Source organism: Erpetoichthys calabaricus, chromosome 4 (assembly GCF_900747795.2).
Source record: "Erpetoichthys calabaricus chromosome 4, fErpCal1.3, whole genome shotgun sequence".
Taxonomy (NCBI): Eukaryota; Metazoa; Chordata; class Cladistia; order Polypteriformes; family Polypteridae; genus Erpetoichthys; species Erpetoichthys calabaricus.
The window spans coordinates 34070826-34093206 of NC_041397.2; the positions used below are offsets into that span (position 1 = coordinate 34070826).

General features: G+C 37.5%; 1 protein-coding gene across 1 annotated transcript in view; it reads right to left on the minus strand.

Annotated features, from left to right (window-relative positions):
- The window catches only part of LOC114649938 (protein furry homolog), a 471909-nt gene that overhangs the window by 420823 nt on the left and 28705 nt on the right, over positions 1-22381 (minus strand). Inside the window, exon 2 of the mRNA XM_051927180.1 lies at positions 2023-2152. The gene's annotated coding sequence lies outside the window, so the exon portion shown is untranslated. The remainder of the gene's footprint in view (positions 1-2022; positions 2153-22381) is intronic.

Below are 22381 nucleotides of genomic sequence, written 5' to 3' on the forward strand. Positions count from 1 at the left end.
TTATAGTTTATTTTTGATCTTTTACTATAGATCTAGCCTTCTATCACAGGGAGAAAAATCACAAACATTTATTACAATTGAGAATATTTTAACATTTAAGCAGAAGCACATATTTTAAAATTTCAAATATCTGATGCAAATATTCTTGTTTATTAGGTACTTATTATACTGTATTTCATGGAATACATCATTTCTTATGAACACTCTGAATTAGGCCGGTTTGCACTAATTCAGACTTTCTAACAGGAGAACACCAAGACAGCTGTTAAGACAGTAAGAAAATATACAGAAGTGCTTCCACTTATAAAAAGTAAATTAAACCCAACTCATTCTGCTTACATTTCATCAATATGTATACATAGGTAGCAAATTACATCAAAGACACCGTATATAGGACATATATTTACACATACATAAACCTCACATACTGTAACAAAATATGTTAATTGCAAAATAAAGAAAACAAACACTAATACTCAAAAGCACAAACACTGTAATTTTGTAACTTTCGTTCTTTTTTAAATCAAATGTTTCATCTTTAAAAGGTGCACACAGATATGCAAGGAAGACCCAGACTATCGGAATGCATTGTGGGCTCAGAAGAAATTGAAACAATCAGATCGCATAGGTCCTTGAAATGACGTTACAACCCGGGCTGGCAATAATCATGTGGTCAGCAAGCGGAAAACATCTACACGATGCTGTTACAGCTCTGTGATGTTACGTTGGCCGTACAAAGAATCATGGTGCATTTGGAAAAATATATTTGCATAAGCCATCAAATTTTGAAGAAAAAATTAGGCAAACAAGGTCAGCATCGCAGAGCATATTCACTGTGAAAAATGCTTTGGCGAATTTCACCGAACAACACTATTTAATACTAATTTCAACTCGATATTGGGTACTTCTTTCATATGTTTAGGAAATATGAACTAAGGTTAGAAATAAATCCTCCACAATCAGCCACTAACCACTTGAGTTGGAATTTGGCATGTAAGTAAGCTATTTTAGCCAGTGATAATATAAATGATACTGTAAAAATGCTGTTCACAAATAGACAATTACATTTTATAATCACTATTATTTTTAAATATGGCTTACTGTTACAAAAACTTTTATTAACCAAAAATATGACATCTGTCTCAAAGACAGTTTTTATTCTAGGGCTGTTATTGAATTAAATTCAGCACTAATTTTTACTTCTATAGACTGGTTTAATACAGCTAGCACTGGTAATGTTCATGTGTATATTAATATCTATTTTTAACGGACTTCATGTTTTATTATTCTTAACAAATTGTTTTTATATAAAGGCATAGGCTATGTTTACGTTTATATTATACTTATGTTTATGCTCAAATGTACACTATGTTTTACTGGGAGCTCTCACTAAGTTTGTTGTACATTGTGCAATAACAATAAAGGCGATTCTGTCTCTTTGATGAAGTAAATAAAAAAAAATGAAAATGCTTCACCAGTTAACTGAACATTATGCCATTTGCATATCTTCTACAACTTGTAACTTGGTATCATTCTGAGTAAAGGAGGGCACCTATAAGAGTGCTAACTTGTGTTACAGTACGTAATGTACATATAAACTGCAACAAAAACAAACACACAAACACACACACACACAAGAGGATTGTCCAGTATATTTACATTGTGCTCCAAAGTTTGAAAACAAACATCACTCAAAAAAGAAATAATAAAGAGAGTATCGACAAGAGGAAAATCCATTAATAAAACAAAACTGTAGCTCCATCTAGTGTTCTGGTTTACTTACTTTTTCTATTGCTGGAAAACAGCAATTTGCAAACATAACTTACTGTTTTACGCAACATAAGATAAAGTTTTATAAATCAGGTACCTTGATGGAGACTGCCACTTTGTTTTGAGTCCTGTCTTGCAAAGCTCATTTGTTAATACTTGTTTCCAAATGCAGATCTCAGCTACAAGACCTGTTTATTAATTCTTAAATTCTGACACTAAATTGTAGGTAACCATTTAGAAATAGTGACTTACCTGTTAGTACATCATGCCTTTGTTGTCCAAAGAAGTCTCAGTGCCTAAATGTTTCTAGTGGATCCAACTAGCCTTACACCCTCTGACACAAAGAGAGATAGGGAATACCACATTCTTGATTGTCTTCTTCCTATAAAACAGAAAAGCTCAGATGACACCATAAACTCTTCTAGCTACTCTTTACTGAAATAAAATCCCAATTCCCCTCATAGCATTACTGTGTATGTCATCAATTTACAATTATTAGATCTTGGATATGGAAAAAGATAATCTGCTGTGGCAACCCCTAACGGGAGCAGCCTAAAGAAGAAGAAAATCTTGGATGTGGTCATGTCAGATCCAAGCTGTCATTAATACTCAAGAAACACCATAGATGCCAAAGTAATAGAACAAGGGAATTTTTTATTTAAAAAAAATGACACATGAGAAGATGTGAACTACAAGCAAGACAGTATATAACAACAAAGGAGAACAAATCATCTGTTGTCCCAAAGGCCCTTTCTAGACATTGTTTTCCCCTAAGTATGAAAAATGGTATCCATTATGCGTTTTTCCATAAAGTTAATTACCAGTCTCCCTACTACTCTGTACTGGTTAAAGCAGGTTTAGGAAATGGATGGATGGGCATTTATTTTTAACTCATGTCAATTCTTGCATAGTTTAATGAATGGTGTAATATAAAACATATAGTATAATTAACACATAAAAACTCCAGTTCCTATGATGGCTTCTAAATCTCTCTATCATTATACTGAGTCCTGGCTAACAATACTATCTGTCTATTCCTAATAATATCCATGTACCAATATATGTGTGTGTCTATCTGCATGAAGTTACAATAAAAGGAATACTGTAAATGTAATAAGCAGGACAATTATTTTAGAAAGCGGAGAAAGTAAAATATTGACATGTACCTGCAAATTACCATATACAAGTTGTCTCCATTTCATAAAACACATTTTAAATTTGCTGTATTTCCAATCCACATAGGTCCATATTTTACTATTTAGATCCTGTCAAGATCAATTTCACGTTTGAAGTTTCTTCACTTACTCTACGGCTACATGAATTCTCTTCCACAAATCTGCATAAAGCAATGCTAAACTAGCCTGGTACGAGTGAGTGTGTTGTGTTTTGTGAATGAGCCTGTTGATAACCTGCTACTGTGACATTGTACTGCTTATCACTTTGCTGTGAACTGCATGCTAGTGCAGAAAGGTTTAATTATAAAAGTGGGGCAGCAGCTTTTGGAAAAGTATGGATTTCTGTAGAAAAACATTCTAGTCAAGTCAAGTCAAATGGCTTTATTGTCATATCATCCATACACAATATTGCAGCAAACAGTGGCAAGAAACGTTTTCCAGGACCACGGTGTAATGTATACATAAACACAGGACAAGCACAAGACAGGTAAAGAACTATATTATACTATAATAGATACTGTAAATAAATAATTAAAAATAAATAATAGGTAAGTGAATAGATAGAAATCATTTTAAAATCTACAGTAATAAATATACAATTAATAAATTATAACAATAAAACTAATAATAAAAAGCAACAGTAGTTACAAGTGTAACAAATGAACAGCATATAAATTTACTACTAGGAGCGGATCTGAGGGCAGGGGGAGCATCACAGAGTCCGAACAGGCTAAGTGTAGAAGATGTAGTACCTGTCAGGGGCAGAACTGTTTTGGATGATACGGTATCTTCTTCCAGATGGAAGTGGTACAAAGAGAACATGGGAGGGATGGGAGTGGTCCTCCACAATGCTGAAAGCTTTGAAGATGTAATGCTTTACAAAGATATCTTCAATGGAGGGCAGAGAACCCAAAGGTCTTTTCTGTAATGTGCATTATCTGTTGTAAGAGCTTATGGTCAGAAACATAGCCATTCCTAACCAGGCAGTGATGCAGCTGGTCAGAACACTCTCACTGGTACCTCTGTGAAATGTGATGAAAATGGGAAGAAGGCCACTGCTGTGCTTTCCTGGCTGTGTAGGTGATGTTGATTGACCAAGCAAGTTCTGCTGGCAGGTGCATACCAAGGAATTTGTTGCTGTTGACCAGTTTCACCACAGAGCCCTCGATGTGCAGTGGCTATGGACAGAAATGGACAGAATGGACCTTTCTGAAGTCAACATACATCTGTTTCGTCTTGCCCACATTAAGAGACAGATTGTCGTACCTGTACCAGTCTGCCAGTTGTCGTATCTCCATTCTGTAAGCTGACTTATCTTAATTGCTGATGAGACCCACCACTGTTGTGACATCCACAAACTTAATGATGGCATTAGAGCTGTACACAGCCTCAGCAGAGTGAACAGAAGAGGGCTTAGTACACAGCCCAGGGATCACCAGTATTCAACATGATAGTACTGGAGATGGTGTTTCCAACTGGAATCTCTCTGTTAGGAAGTTCAGAATCCAGCTGCATAGGGAAGTGCTGTAGCCTAGCAGACCTATCTTCCCTATGAGCTTCTGAGGGATGACGGTGTTGAAAGATGAACTGAAGTCAATGAAAAGTAACCTAGCATAAGTATCTCTTTTGTCCAAACGGGACAGGGCCAAATGAAGAACAGTCAATATGGCATCTTATGATTCAGGCGAAAAATAAATTTTAGTGGGTCATGTGATGTAGCCTTTTCTTTTCTTATAATTTATTAATAAACCATCATTTTTTACAGTGTTGTCTTTCCTCACTGCTCAAATTAATCAAAACATTTGCAGAATTAAATATAGTAGGAACAGCCATCTATAAACATTGTCAGCTATTAAATTTATGTGAATAAATTAAAATACTTTAGAACATTAGAAACATATTGACAAGAACATGCCAATCAGCCCAACAAAGCTTACCAAACCTACAGTATCTAATTTCTTCAAAATAACATCATGTCGAGTTTTGAAGGTCCCTAAAGTCCTACCATCTACCACACTACTTAATAATTTATTCCACGTGTCTATGGTTCTCTGTGTGAAGCAATTCTTTATGTTTGTGCAAAATTTACCCTTAGCAAACTTCCGTGTCTCTGTGTTCTTGCTGAACACATTTTAAAGCAACAGCCTGGGTCCACTATATTAATTCGTTTCAAAATTTTAAACATTTCAATCAAGTCACATCTTAATCTCCTTATGCTTAAGTATTTAACATCTTCCTTAAAAACAAAACTGGAAGTCAACATGCAGCATTTGTTACAGTGACCTCTGCTGTACTGTATACCAGCAGGAGAGGACATAGAATCAGTAATGTAACGGGCCTGCTAATTTGTTTGATCGGCATGGTCAATTTTGAAAGGAAATGCCACTTGCTATGCTGCATGAGGACTCCTGGAAGGATTTAAAGTACAGTTTGAAGGACACATGTGGAAATCTCTTTTTCCAATAAATGTATAAATTTCATCAATTCACTAATTTTTTTATTCATTAGTTTTCTGAACCTGTTTATTAGTACACAGGATCACAAAGCTTTGCTTTTGTGATAGAAGAGGTCACTGGATAATGACTCTCATCCCTTACACGAGGTTTTGGCTAAACACAGGATTACCTTCTGTAACAGACTGAGACAACTGTATTGCTCCATGGAGTGTTATCTGAGGTTGTATCTACCATAGCCATCAGGCTCTATAATGAGTCACGCTTCACCCAAGGAGGTATTGTTCGCTGTGTGCCAAATGGTACTGTGACATCTTAACAGACAATGACATGTGTGTAGGATACCATGCCAATATACTGTCAATAACTGATATCCTGAGAAACTGCAAATGATATGTATGTGTAATTCTAAACATTTTGCATTTCATAAATGCTTATACTTTGTTAATATACTGATACATAATTGTAATTTGTGTATTTGTACCTTGCTAACATACTTAAAAAGTATAATTCTTGTTATACTGTATGTCTGCTGCTGTAATCCTGCAATTTTGTGATAATAAGCTTCTATCTATCTATCTATCTATCTATCTATCTATCTATCTATCTATCTATCTATCTATCTATCTATCTATCTATCTATCTATCTATCTATCTATCTATCTGATTATCAGGGGCCAATTTAGAATGACCAGTTAAACTAACCTGCACATCATAGGGATGTGGGAGAAGAAAACCCTGCGGACACTGGGAGAACTCCAAAAAAGAACAACTAGACACAGAATTTGAAGCCACTGAAGCCATGAAGCAACACTTCTACACATTCCACTAATGTGCTGCCACAGATATAAACATATTTTAGAAAAATATAGTTTATTCAGAAATTGTGGTAATTTCCTTCTATGTGCTATTTATAAAAAGAATCCATTATTTATCAATAGACAAAACTTTACAATTTAAATAAAAATACAACCAAACAATTCATATACTGAAGAATGTAAAACTAACAAAGCATTGCTGTCAGTGCTTCCTTAAAATAATACGCTTGTAATGAAAAAGAAAAAAAACATGAAGAGAACTGCTGAGAGGCTAACATAAGAAAAAAGGAATGCATTTGAGATGCTGCCAGTGAACAGATACCCATAAATAAAATACAATTTGCTGGCAGAAGAATAACAAAATTACGCACACAATGACAGCAGTATTGCAGAAGAATCTAGGGAGTTTACTGTTATAAAACTGTCATTGAATAGGACATTTTGAAAAATGGTTCAAAATCTGTCTTAATGTTGCCAAGAGTTAGATCATGAATTGAAAAAAATGAATGTTTAGGAACAATCCCGTCTTGTGCGCCTTGCTGATTCAGTCAAGCGATGTATAAAGGCATTAAATGTGTCAAACTCATCTGACTTCTTTTTTTCCCCCTTTTCATTTAGTTAGCAGCAAACATGCATTCATTACACACTGCAAATTTTCTCATACCATTTTTACATGTAATAGACAAATGAAGCAAGATACCATCTTAACAAAAAAATCTTGCAGAAACACAAATTTATCTCCTCTTTAGGACCAAGTAGCTTTTTTTTAACAAGCAGCTACAAGTTAAAGACCCTAGTAAATAAAAACACTAGTATAGCCTGCTCTAAAGTTAAAAAGTGTTCGCAACTTCATTCAGACAATGAGAACTGGAGGGCATGCTTCAGAAATATAGAATATATCTCTGTCTGTTCTCATAACTGTACCTTTCAATTCTTCACTGGGCAGCATTTACAAGTGTTTTGGCAACAACGTAATTAAAGGCTTAATAAATTCACTTTTTACTATCCACCGACTTGTGCATTTTTGATCCCACATTGTTTTTATTATGGGGGATGCAGAGAACATCAGATACAAGGCAGAAACCACTCCCTTGAATGGATGCCAGTCCATGGCATCATACATTTTATCACACATCCAAACTTACTGATAATGGGCCAGTTTAGAGTCACCAGTTATCCTAGCCAGTTTATTTTTTAAATTTCTAATAATGTAGACTGAAAAATTTATTTACACTATGAAATGTAACTTGTGATGAATGGGTAACATTTTAATATAAGTGCAAATATTTCCAGTTAATACAGGTAGGTCAGCAGATGTGAGTCTGCATATAAAGTCCCCAAATTTTTCTTTTCAACTAAATTTTAATGTATTGTCTTCTAGCAACTTCCATTTTTTACTTACTAATAAGTGAATTAATTTTGAAGATGAATAAATTATCACATAGCAGTCATTACTAACTGTGACCAAAAGTACTGCACAGTATGGACTTTATAACCATTTTCATTTATTTTGTGCTTTCATATGAATGTGTCACTAAATGTAGCCAGCACCGTATGCACTCATACTGTAAGCTTGATCACAAGTATGCAATTTGATTGGTATCAAGCCATTTAGCCGAGCAGTAAAATTACTGATAATAATTTCTAAACTGACTTTCCAGCCAGGAGGTGACACTCTGAGCAATCTCTCAGCAAACACAGCATGACTGTGCTGAGAGATCAGTTGTCAGTTAGTCATATTTTTTTTGTGCTATCATTATCATTTTTCCAACTCTATTAGGTTTTGTATCATTATCAATAAGTACACAATGTTTAAGAATAAAGTTGACATTAGAACTTTAGAAACTATTGGTTGAGAATGTGCCATTCAACCCAACAAAGCTCACCAGGCCTATCCACTTTATTCTTCCAAAATAACATCAAGTCTAGTTTTGAAGGTCCCTAAAGTCCTACTGTCTTAACAAACTGCTTGGTAAATTATTTCATGTGTTTCTACAGTATGTATCTTGCTTTGACTTGTCCACTAAACATCGTGCTATATAAACTAACATTCTGTTAGCCTTCTAAATGGCTTCTGAACACTGTCTGTTCAGACATACTGTACATGAATGTGCTTCAGTCAATTTATTAATAAATTTGAAAAATGTTTTTGTAAAATATTTTTCAATAGCAGACATTTTCACCGCAAGTTCTAACTTAAATACAAAATCGGGCTATGAACGTCCACAGGAATAGAACTAATTTTTACCCTAGGAACATCATTATTGTTCCTCCCCCACACTATGCGACTCTTCAATTCCACCCGAGGGGGTAAACATTAACATTATACAAAGTTATTGTCTGTTTTTTACTTGCATTTTTATCACTCTAATTTAATATTGTTTTTCATCAGTATGCTGCTGCTGGAGTATGTGAATTTCCCCTTGGGATTAATAAAGTATCTATCTATCTATCCATCCATCCATTTTCCAACCCGCTGAATCCAAACACAGGGTCACGGGGGTCTGCTGGAGCCAATCCCAGCCAACACAGGGCACAAGGCAGGAACCAATCCCAGGCAGGGTGCCAACCCACCGCAGGACATACACAAACACACCCACACACCAAGCACACACTAGGGCCAATTTAGAATCGCCAATCCACCTAACCTGCATGTCTTTGGACTGTGGGAGGAAACCCACGCAGACACGGGGAGAACATGCAAACTCCACGCAGGAAGGAACCAGGAAGCGAACCCGGGTCTCCTAACTGCGAGGCAGCAGCGCTACCACTGCGCCACCGTGCCGCCCATCCATCTATCTATCTATCTATGTATGTTATTTATTTGTTAATATCTTTTTATACATTCCACCAGATTACGCAGGAGATTACAAAAGAGATGATTGTTGACTTTAGGAAGACGAAGAGTGACCATCTGCCACTGAACGTTGACGGCTCAACTGTGGAGGTGGTCAATAGCACCAAATTTCTGGGTGTCCACCTTGCAGAGAACCTCACCTGGTCCCACAACACCAGCTCTTTAGCCAAGAAAGCCCAGCAGTGGCTCTACTTCCTGCGTAGGCTGAAGAAAGCCCATCTTCCACCAGCTATTCTTAACAACATTCTACAGAGGAACCATAGAGAGCATCCTGAGCAACTGCATCACTGTCTGGTTTGGAAATTGCACAGTCAGGGATCGCAAAGCCCTACAACAGATAGTGAAGACAGCTGAGAAGATCATCGATGTCTCTCTTCTCTCCATCATGGACATGTACACCACACGCTGCATCTGCAAAGCCACCAGCATTGTGAATGATGCAACACACCCCTCACATTCACTGTTTACACTCCTTCCATTGGGAAAAAGGTACAAAAGCATTTGGGCCCTCACCACCAGAATGTGTAACAGTTTCTTCCCCCAAGCAATCAGACTCCTGAACACTTATGGACTGGACTGATATCTGATATATGTGTTCTGTTCTGCAGTGTTGCACATGGTTGCACATGTTTGCACATTTGACTCACATGCACCTTGTTATATGTGTCTTTATGTTATGTGTCGTGGATTCTTCGTTGTCCTGTGTGTTATGTAGCACCATGGTCCTGGAGGAACGTTGTTTCATTTCACTGTATGCTGTACTACTGTATATGGATAAAATGACAATAAATACTCTTGACTTGACTTGACAGATGTCTCAGCACTTTCATTATAATAGTAAACACCAAAAAAAAAACCAAAATTGATAGAAAAGGCTTTTTCAGCAGATTCTCAAAAAATCTTGGGCCAAGGAACCACATTTCATCTAGAGGCACTGCCAACAGCCATATAGAAAACATTTTAACCTTGAAGATGCAGGTGTCAGGTGTTCTGCTACAAGGAATAGCCAAGGAATTTGAATGGGAATCAGAAGAATCAACATAGACAAACCCAAAGTCATTACTAAAAAGTCTAATCCCAAAGCCAACAAGCCTAAAACATAACCCAAAACTCGCTAGTCAAAATAACGTAGGAAAATTGTCTCTTTAGCCAGGAAAATCAAAATGAAATGCACAGAAGTGCAAGGAAATCCTTGCAATCTTAGGTGACCAGAAAGCAGGTAAGCTGACCTTCTGTCATGTGCAAAACACCTCAAGCGAGACAAAAAATAATAAAAAGAAACATCTGTTTAAGCAAGTGTTTTACTGGTATGGTTACATTCAGTATGTCTAGTACCTCCATGTCAATCAGGTACTGTATACATTTTACGTGCTAGCTTACAACTGCTTGTGGCATGTGCATGTGCACTTCAGGCTTGATTTCCATAGTGATGCAATGCAATCGTGTCACAAAATGGTGCTGATTGCAATAAACAAAATGGCATTGCAACAAGACGCAAATATTTTTCTATTTTATTAAAATGCAACTGAAACAAAAAACTAATGCCACAAATAGATTCTGTATCCCCAAAAATAATGCACACAGCAACCTTGACAAAAAACTTTTCAATAATAAGTAAAAATATAATAAAATAACACAGTGTCAAAATCAGGAATCTGAGTCTATTTTGCAAAAAGTGTGAAGTGGGTGGCACTGCACACTGAGAAATTCCCAAGAACTTCATAATAATGCACAAAACACCTCCGTGACATTAGCGCCATAGCATATGTCATTCGCACACAGCAATTCAGACTCAGTGGATAATTTAACGTGTCTTAAATGTGGCAAACGGCTACTTGAACATGCTAAAATTATTCCGGCCTGAAAGATAATAGGCTGCACACACAACTTACTCCCAGCACATCACTATACTCCTGTTCCTAAATGTACAAATTAAAACATATTTGTGACATTTATCCTTGTATTAATTTCTGTGTTATTAAGTGAGATGTCTTTTTTTAATGATTAATGGTTAATAAGTGATTAAAGGGGAATAACTATGATTATGAAATGTGATCAAAATTTGCATACATGCTTCAACTGGCTTTGGATGAAGTATGCAGTTGAAAACGTTTTGTGCTCAATTGGTTTCTCTTTACTGTCAGCTATGTATTATTGCAAATACATGTAAAACTGAGTCCCTAACCATGCAGCAGCTCTACAGAAAGTCCATAGTCACAGACTTATCTTAGGTAGCAGCAATAGGGTTAGTGAAAATAACAAGACTAAAGGAGAGGAGCAATCAGCAGGGAAACAAGACAGATATAGAAGACCCTTAGAGAATACCAGCCAAGCACCCGCCGGAAACATTCTGTTTCCTCCACCCCGGGAATGAAACCCCAGCTGATGGTTTCAGATACATTTGAGACTTGCCTACACCTGCACACAGCAGCTATCACTCAGGCAATCTAGGAGGACACAGCTCTGGCCAAAGAAGCTAACCCAAAAACACCAGCTTATATATCATAACTACCTCTGGCACATCAGACTCACCACAAAAGGTTACACTGTTGGGCTAGTCAGTAATGGAAGAATCGAAAATATTTTTATTTCCCAAAATCTCTTTCAACACAGCAAATTTTATAAACATCTGATTGGATTAAGGGATTTTGAAAATCTATTACTTTATAAAATGGTTTTACTGCGCATCCACAGAAGTCAGTGCATAGTCAAATGTTGCAAGTGAGAAAAAATATAATAAAAAGAAAAATCTATCTCTTTATGCAAGAGTTTTACTGGTATGGTTATGTATAGTATGTCTAGTACCTCCATGTCATTCAGGTACTATATACATTCTATGTGTTAGCTTACTACTGTATTGTGTGTGCTGTTTACATTATCGTATCATGCCTCAATGTATGCATCGATGTAGTGTGAATTCTGCATGAGCAAATGTATTATACACATATTAGTGTCTTCTCATTCTTGCTTTTCATCTTTTCCCACTTCTTTGTGGGGTCGATTTGCTTGATCAACCTTTTCCATGCAGCTCGGTCCCATACTTCCTTGCTAGTTGAGCCCTTTTCCTTCAGATCTTCATTTACTTTCTCCATCCTCCTCTGCTTCGGCCTCCTTTGCTTTCTCTTCTCCTGATCACTCCATCACTGAGTGATGTTTGCTCATGTATTCCTTGTCTCTCCTCATCACATGTCCATACCACTTCAACCTACTTTTCTGTACTTTCTCAGATATCTCTTCTACATTTGTTGTACCTCTGATTGTCTCATTTCTTATTTTGTCCTTTCTTGTAACTCCACATATCCATCTCAACATTCTCCAACAGTGCCACCTCTAACTTCTTCTCCTGTGCTCCCTTTACTGACATTGTTTCAACTCCATACATCATTGCTGTCCTAAAAACCTTTAACATTTGCCTTAATTCTCTGATTACACAATACTCCTGATACCTTCTTCCAATTGTTTCCTCCACAATGCACTCTCTGGGAAATTTCAAATTTTCCATTTTGGGCTACCACTGATCCACGATATTTAAACTTATCCACTCTTTTCAATACTGAAGTAAATGTCACTGCAGGAAAATTAATTTGCATTAAATCAGTTAGGCTGCTGACATCAATTAGCACAGCTAACAACAGTCAGTCAGTTGTATTCACACTACAGCAATAAATTCTGGAAAAAAACAATAGTTTTTTAAAGATAACACCTCCGCCATTTGAGGTCCAAGTCCCAAGCCCTGCGTATTTCTTTGGAAGTAGCTAACGCCTCTGCAATATGTGAGTCTAGTATCAGCATGATTTATGTTTGCTACGGGCTTGACTGGTGCTATGTAATTCCAGTTATGCAATAAAGAACACTAACAACACAGATTTCTTACCCTGAAGCTACCTATAAACTTTCTCTCCCCAAGCCTCTTGATGTGCAACCAGTCAGTTTTTGTTAAATCTATAGTAAAAATATTTGCTTTATTAATTTGGCAAAGCCCATCCACTACTGCATCTGTAATTTAGACTAACTTAGCACGTCTACAGATACAGTATTACACACAATTTTAACAGATTTCTTTACTTGAAACCTCTGTTAGAAAAAGAAAGAAAGAAAGAAAGAAAGAAAGTGGCTAACCACACATTCTTTTCTAATTACAAATCGGAGGTTTTTTCACATGAAGGCTCTGCAGAAAAGTGAAAAAAGTATCATAAATATCTTTCCATTCAACAGCTACCTGCAGCTGCATTTTTCGATGTTTCTCACTTTATTTTAAACAACATACACATATAAAAACTCATATGGAATCAAACCACAATATTTGCTTTGCTGAGCAGTGCTTTTCGTGAAACAGCTTAAAGCAAATTGTACCACGCTGTTGCATTCACACAGAACCCATCTGAGAAATGGTCACCCCAGCCAGCCAAATCCAATCAACTTTAACTTTAGTCAAAATCCCACAATTCAACTTCTGCAGTAATATAGAGTTTATATGAGCACACAGAGGACTTGTACCACTGTTTATGCAACTCTGTACTGAAAAGTTACAGAGCCCTGCATTATATAATAAATGTGATGAAACATTATTTTAAAATCACACATAATAAAATTAAAGAAAGTGATGCCCTATGGTAGTACACTTCATGGCGAGGACTTAAAAATCAAGGGAGTGACAGAGCTGTAGTGCTAAAGAGTGTTGCCATGAATGAACAGTGCAGAATAAAACGAGACTTTAAGTAAAAAAAAATGCAGTCCACTTTCTTAATGCACTAAATGTTTAACTGACTACAACAAATGTTTTAACCCGCTGAAAAAAAACAAATGCTCCTACTACAAACCCAACAGTTTACAGGTTAATACTGAATAATGTTTTTGTTAATTTGTATTGGCTAGCATGCCAGTCCCTGTAGTGTTTGGCTCAAATGGCTGTGTTAGCCCCTTTAGTTGGTATTGTACAGTAGCAAATCTTGCATACAGTCTTGCATGTTATCTTGAGGTTTCCGTACCCATTTGGCACCAAGCCACAGTATTTCTGGATGCCACTCCGGCTGCCCACTTTGTTAATTAAGCATGCTTGTGAAGGCTCTAGTGCTGCTGAAGTTCCCATCCTATTAACACCTGTGAGTGGATGGAAACAGGGCTGCATCTCTAGCCATGCTATTTGATAGTCTACTAGGCTCAACTGTCAAAAGCCAGAGTGAACCGGAAGCACACTCATTATGCAGGCTTTAGAATCAATATCATGAAATATGAGTATTGAAACAATTTTTACAATGTTGTAATCAATACGTATTGGTATTTTGATATGTTTGACAACCCTAGGAAATAGCAAACCTATAATTCTTGGTTCTAATAGATTTATAAACAAAAAAATCTATAGTACTGTCTATGCTAAGGAATTCCAGGCTGATCATTTTCCCTGAGACAGCAGTGGTGTGACCCACACATTGGAGCCTAAGGCCAGGTTTATACTTCACGCGACACTATACTTGCTTCAGCGGACGCTATTGCTACGCAAGCATTTTACTGTTTATACTTGCACCCATACTTTACTTAAATCTGGAAGATATCATCACGGTGAGAAAACATTCAGCTATGCTGTGTTGTGAATTGAATGAAACATCCATTAAATTCCAAGGACACCTTGCCACAATTTCTCTGAAAAGGATGTTTAATATTAGATTACATCCATCAATCTGGGGATGTGCACATTCCAGCAAGCATCAGGCGTGAGAAAGAAACAAATTCCCTGGATGGGGCATCAGTTCATCGCAAGGTGAACACAAGCACATACATACACTAGTGTCATTTTAGTGTCACCAAATCCCCAAAACTTCATGTCTTTGGAAGGAAACCGGAGCACACTGTGGAAACCCACCAGGAAAACATGCCAACAGAGAACACAATAGAACACAATAGACGCGAGTCCCTGCAAGGCAGCAGCGCTACCAATCTGCTACCGTGCCGTCACAACATGTGTAGTTATTATTAGTATTCATTATTTAAATGAAGTTAATGACTTATTTGTAAAATATAACATACATACGTCAATGCATTTCATCATGAAAATGATATCAAGTATATAAGGATTCTAAATGTGCAGAGAGCTGTAATATCATAAATTTAATGTGTTCTGTGTGTGGAGATTGCTGCTGTCAGTTCAGGACGAAGCCCCAGAAGCATGTAGCGATTAACAACTGAGTCGGTTTTAAGATGACGTTTATGACAGCCTACTTTAATGATAAAGTAAACTACGAGATTAAAGTGGACATTTCACGATTAAAGCCGAAATATCCACTTTAATCACAAAATAGACCTTTTCACCATGCCCTTTCACCATTTTTTTCTCTGTGGCTCAAATACACTGCTGTACATTCTGATGCTGTTGTGAAGGTGCAAAAAAAAAAAAAAGACAGAACAGAAGATGGTATGTGAGACTTTTAAAATGTATCGTGTCATTACGTTGGGGATTATGCGACACTTGAATAAAAAAGCACCACGATTGCATTTGTATGATGGCAATTTGCTTCACCACATCGAACCATTCATCAAACATCGAAGCACGCACATTGATCCTGGAGGATCTGCATTGAGGCTTTCTGTCACATGTAGATAGTAAACAGAGACTCTGACGTCACATTTCAACTTTTATTACACTGCGCCCCCCGACTTTTTGCTGGTATTGCAACTTGCGCATTAATTTCTGAGGATGTGCTCAGAGGAAGCATCAAATGAACGCTGGGAATGAGTGGCAGCCATAATGCGTGCACGTACGTGTTCTGAGGGTGAAGTATAAATGAGCCCTTAAATTATACAGTAGTCTTTTCAACCAGTGGAGCTAAAGAAGGACTCCTTTGGCCACGATGACCAGTCAAGCCACTGTATGGGTGACCCTCACAACAGTATACTCTATCTCTCCTTTCTCTCTCAGCTTTGATCTGCTTGCCCCTGCTATTGCGCTCGCCTCTCTCTCACAGACATAAGATTCTACCACCCAGATTAGCACACACACCCTACGTTTGAGTCCTATTGCTGTTGTCTTAGGTGGGACAAGAAGTTGGTGCATAGGGACTGGGTGAAATCCTTAGTAACATCAAGTACCTACAAAAGGAGTTCTATTTTATTTAGTTTAACCCAGGTGGAAAGCATGGACAAATGCACAGCATGACTAAAATCCAACAGGGAAATTAAGTGGTTTCATTCAAACTTAAATTAATATCTCAGCATGATGACAGCAAGCAAGGATATGAAAATAGCTATATGATATAATCCAGCTGTGAGAAAGCAGCAGCAGCAAAAATTCTGCATTTTTGTATGAAAGATGCTAGTGTCAATCAAATGATTACATATTCTTCATTAAATAACAGACACATTATATTTCTTAGTTAATAATGAGGAGTATGTATTGTAGATAGCAACACTTTAAATCTAGGATGTATAAGATCTGATATGAACAGAGGAAGAAATGGCAATGGATTAATGAAATCAAACGACATTGTTATCTGCTGTAAGTGTGTCAAGGCCACAGGGAGACAGATGAGAATTATGGTAAATTTTACTCAGACACTAAATTAAAGTTTGCCTTTATCAGATACTAGTCACGGATTGAAAATTACCCTATTTGCCAGAAATTCAGAATTCACTTATAAACTGACCAAATTTCTTCTAACTTAGCTTAAAAAGTACTGAAGCTACTATACATAGAATATGAAAAGAAAAGAAAGTAGAATATCACCAACCATTCGCATGGCAACAAAAGCTTTAAACAAATAAATTCCTCCTGGCTTACCTTGTTTGATAACACCATTGGAGTTGGCTCCTCACTATTCCAAGCTTGAAAATACTTCAAACACTCTTTTTTTATAAAGTTGTTTTTGCTGTTTTCAAACCAGGTCAACTATTTTTTTACACCAAATAAAATCTAACTGCCTCACTTTGCCTAAAAACACCATCAGAGGTGCCAAGAAGACCATTCCATGCTCCAGAAATACTTCAAATACTCTGTCATATAATAGTACTTGCCTTTTTATATATCAGGTGTTTTATGGGTATGCCAATGGTGACAAAAGGGATGGAATAAACACAACATTTGTTTCCCTCTCTAGAATAGAGAAACACCAAATGGAAAAAGCCTGGCATCATTTCCGCCCCACCTCTGCATCCATCTCAAGTTCTGCTTCTTGTGCCCACCCAGAATAAAAACATGGAACACACAACACAAGTCGTCATTTGACCAGAAGAGCTTGAGCAGTGCACATGCTTTTGCAATCTTTCCTTATGACACCAGAGGTTGGTAAATCACCATTTATGCTCATCTGGGATTGTTTCTTGTATTTTCTATATGTTAAATGCATTAAATAGGGATCTCTTAGCTGGAGCCCCAAACAATTGTAGTTCTGTGACCCCCTACGTATTTTACACAGGCCTTCTGACTTCTTAAAGCACTAGGGGGCTCCGCCCCCTGCTCGCTTCGCTCGCCAACCCCTGGTGTTGGGAATGACAAAGAGCGTGATGTATGAATGAGATATTGAATAGTGTGATGGTGTAGATGATGCAAATAGAAAGCAAACAATAAAGTGTGTGGCACAGTGTAAAGGTTTATTTGAAAATTTCTTTGTACACGCCGTTTAAGTGTAAAAGGTAATTCCAGCTCAGAACTTGTAAGGTCAATGAAGATGGTTATTGTTGTGATCAGAGTCAAGTTTGTCAGAGCTTAGAAAGAGTTGTGTCTCTCCAGGAAGTAATGGAATGACTTGGGTATTTATGTTTTCCACATTAATATTTTTTGGACATAATATAATGCGTTGTGTTAAAAGGGGCATTTGGTCTAATGAGATTGCTGTTCCAAATCTCTCTGTAACTAAGTCGTCGCAGATAAAGGCTTGAGGAATTGTAATAATATTTGGCTGAAGTCCATCTGTATTGGTGAGTGTACCATCTCTCAGTTGTAATAAGCAATTGTTATGATCTGGTTCTGGACATCGTATCTTTTTTACTAACTGTATCTTTTGAAAGCAATGCCAATTGTCTGCGTATTTTAAGGTGCACTGAACAATAGCTGAGTGCATGGCATCTGGAAGAATAGCTAAGAACTGTCTAAAATCTCCTCCTCATAAAAGTACCTTTCCTCCAAATCGAATATTATTATTCATAAACGTTTGTAGAAGTTTATGAATGGTGTTGAGTAAGTGACTTCATGCCATTGTACATTCATCAATAATTAACATTTTTTCAAGACGGATGTCACGTGCAGTGCCACCGTTAATGTTCATAGTGGATACCGATTTGTAGGATCTAATGCAGTTGATAAAGATTTCACTTTCAGGTACATCGTTAGTTAGAAGCTTTTGTAGATATTCAGTATATGAATGTAAAGAAGGCAGTCTAATTTGACCATTTTGACAACAATGTGTAAATGTATTACTTGTATTGCCAGTTGTTTCTTCAGGGAAGTGAACTGAATGACAATGATTGCAAATGACATTCATTAATCCGAATGAATTTTCCTGGTGTATGTTTTGCTTGTGCCGTTTGAGAGGCGCGTTGTTGCATGTGTAGTATTTGGGACGTGTGGTTTTGGAGCTGTCATCGATTTGCCTGTGCTGTGTGAGAAGCCCGTTGTAGCCTTCCTTGCCGTTAACGTATGTCTGAGACGGGAAGTGTTTCGTTTTGAATCCGTGCCTGTTGCGATGCAGCACTTTGATTGATAGATTGCGTCATGTGGATCTAGGATGTAGATTTGTGCATATTTGCGTTGTTGATTTGTTTCAGGGTGCACTGTTCCAATGCGATGCAGTATTTGTGCACATATGGGAAAGCAGTATGGGCCATTGCCTTTTGGTGGCCTGATATTTACTCCGGTAGATGCAAAAGCAAATGAACTATTGTAGGATCTAATGCAGTTCATAAAGTTTTTACTTTTAGGTACATCGTTATCCATCCATCCATCCATCCATTTTCCAACCCGCTGAATCCGAACACAGGGTCACGGGGGTCTGCTGGAGCCAATCCCAGCCAACACAGGGCACAAGGCAGGGAACCAATCCCGGGCAGGGTGCCAACCCACCGCAGGGTACATCGTTAGTTAGAAGCTTTAGTTGAGCTTTGCGTTTTTGGAGTAGAGACATTTTTTCTTTTAGAAATATGGATAAGTAATAAGGAGTATTGCACTCACTGTTAATATGGAGCCTTTTCTGCGGTTGAACGGTTAATAGTGCCTCATTGTAATGAGATCCACCTATGCTGCATAGCCGTCTATTTTGTTGTTTCTTTCGTGTTCGTGTGTTTGTTCCTGTTATCCTTTCCTTTTCGTTTTGTACCCGTGACCGTGTATTCATGACTTGTTTCTTTCTCAGCATGCGAAATATGGATAAGTAATAAGGAGGATCGCAGTCACTGTTAATATGTTTCCTTTTCTGCAGTTGAACGGTTAATAGTGCTTTATTGTAAGGAGATCCACCTATGCTGACACCTATGCTGTCTAGTGTGAAGGTGTTGACGTTCACTTTAGAATATGTGGCTTTGGGTGTCACTTCTTATGGATGTGTGTGTGGGGGGGGGGGTGTTTGAGGATTGTTGTTGCGTGAGCGTTTTCTTTCTTTTTGTGTTCCTGTGTCTTGTTGAATCCCCCTCTTTGTGTGTGTCCCGTCCCTTGCTTGTAGGGTCTGTGGGGTGGTTTTGTGTTCTTTTTTTTGTGTTCCATGGGCTTGTTGAATCCCCCTCTTGGTGTGTGTCCCGTTCGGTGCCTGTAGGGGGTGGGGGGGGGTGCCTTGCTGTTGTGCGCGAGCCTCTTTTTTTTTTTTTTTTTTTTTTGGGTCTAGTTTTGTATGCAATGTGTTTCGTGCTTTGCCTGCGTTTGACTATTTTTTTATGTGCCTTTTCCTTTTTTCGGTGCTCGTTGCGCCTCATTTCTCCTTTTTTGTCTTTTTTCTGTGCTCACTCCTTTTTTCTGTGGTCTTGTCCGCCTCTCGCGGCCCCTCATCCGCCTCTCACGGCCTCTTTTGTCCCCCTCTCGCGGCTCCTCATCCGCCTCTCGCGGACTCTTTTTGCGCCTGCGCAGTACGTCTTTTTGCGGCTACGGCCCATGGCCGGATGTCCCTGCGTCCATCCGGTTTAGCATTCTCGGTCGGTTAGTAATATGGATAGGTGACTTTAAGATTTGTTTTCCTGTGGGCTTTGTTTAGGTGTTATTACTAAATGGTACAAGTGATGAACATTTAAAAGAAAAATAATCAAAGTTAAATCCTTCCTTTGGTTTTATAGACGTTGTATTTCATAATATAAAATAAAAAACTGAAGGCATCTAGTCGACTTCTGGATGTAAACCAGTCTGACTTAAATATGAACAGCATGTCTCAAAGTAAGTACATACAGTATTAGGTGCTACAAAACAGTAAGGCAAATAAACTTTGATATTTAATGAGTCTACCTGTTATCACAGTGGTTTCATGTGCTGGTTCATGGATCTATCATCCTGGATCTGAATCCCATATTAGCTCCTTGTTGGGGTTGAGTTTATACTGTACATTCTCCCCAGGACAGCATGAATTTTCCACTGGGGACACCAGGTTTCAATTTCTCCACAGTTGTGCAGCTTAGGTAAACTGGTGATTCTAAGTTGACCCTGTGTGAGTTTGTGTGAATGGGTCGTGTACTAGAATGGTGCCCTGACCTGGGCTGGCTTCTGCCTTGCACCCAGTGCAACTGGCATAGATTTGAAAATGCTATGTAAACTAAACTCTTAATTGTAAGTTAAATCAAGCAACATCTCTAACATGAATCTAATATAAAATCATTCATATAAAGTTTTCTGCTAATAAGAAAGCAACTTGGTAAGCATTTGTGCAATTAAAAGCATCAAGAGTTTCTAATTCCCCCAAGGATACCAAGTTAATATTATTCAAGAATTAATTCATTTTCCATTATACATTTGCTTAGTGCAACCAAGTTGCAAGATAACAGATCAGAGAAGGTATTCTTTTGTGTTTTGCCTCTTAGGCAATTTATTTCCTTGGGGAACAACAGTAGCTAGCCAAGGATGATCAAAATGTGTGGCAAATTGTGTATCACCTTCCCTGGATTATATCATAAATACATAAGATTTGCAGAAAACAGAATCTTATCTGTTGGCATATCTCAGGCCTTGATGTTTGGGCCAGTATTCCAGTACATACTTCAAGTTCTTGGCAGATACAGTACATGGCTTTGTGACTGATTTTATTCTCCTTGCAGATAAGCAAATAATTGACACAGTGAATGTCAGGAATAGTGATCCACAAAAAGTGAACTCTTTTCAGGAGACATGATGTACTTATAAAGAGACAAAATGTAAAGCTTGTGAAGAAAAAGAGAACACCAAGAGTCAAGGAAGGGCATTGCAATCAAAGGACTAAATTCTACTGTCATGAGTGGTAAATGACGTACTGTTACAGGTATGCTTTTTAGCTACTGCTGAAAAACCCCTGGATCTACATGTTATGGTACTCACCTGCTTTTTTATTCTGAGAAATCGGTAATGGATTTCACTTTACTTATACAAGTAGGCCATTCCTTGTTTTACAGTTTCCTCTCAAAGCAGATAGAAACAGATGTCATTTGAAATAACAAGTACATTGCATTCCCTTCAGCACAATGTACATGCTGCTCTGATTTCTATTACTTTATTACTCCAAACATTTATGTAAGATACAAAAGCTTATTCTACACTACTAGGATCCTTCTACAGGAAAATATCTTGCCTCCTCCCAAAACATAACAACAAATCACATTGTTAATTTTAAACTTCCTGAGGAAATCCTCAGGCAGATAAATGTACAAATGGGCAGATCAATGCAAAGAACATTAAAGCAAGTAGCAATGCTTTTCCTTGCAAACAAATACAGTTATATTTCTCTAAAGATAAAAAAATCATTGCAGGCTAAAGCTTCAACTCCGATATGCACAGCCTTAGGCTGTTCATCAGTTAACATACAAGGGATCTTCAGTTTCATTTGGAGTAGAAAATAAATAATTGATAAATGGCTAATATTAGGGATGCTCATTTAAACCTCCTACTGCATTATGCATATTTCAAGCACTAAATGACTGTATGAGAAAAGGAAACAGATGGCAACCTAGACTGCATGAAAACAGACCTATAATAATGAATGACGCAAAGCCAAGTTAAATAAGGTATGTATTAATCAGGCAGAAGAACATGTTAGATACACACACACAATACCAAATATAAACAGAATTAAACACAAACAAGACAAGCATACCATAATTTATGGAAGTGACTTCAGCATTACTAAAATTATTCAATTCATTTTTATAAAACTGGATTCT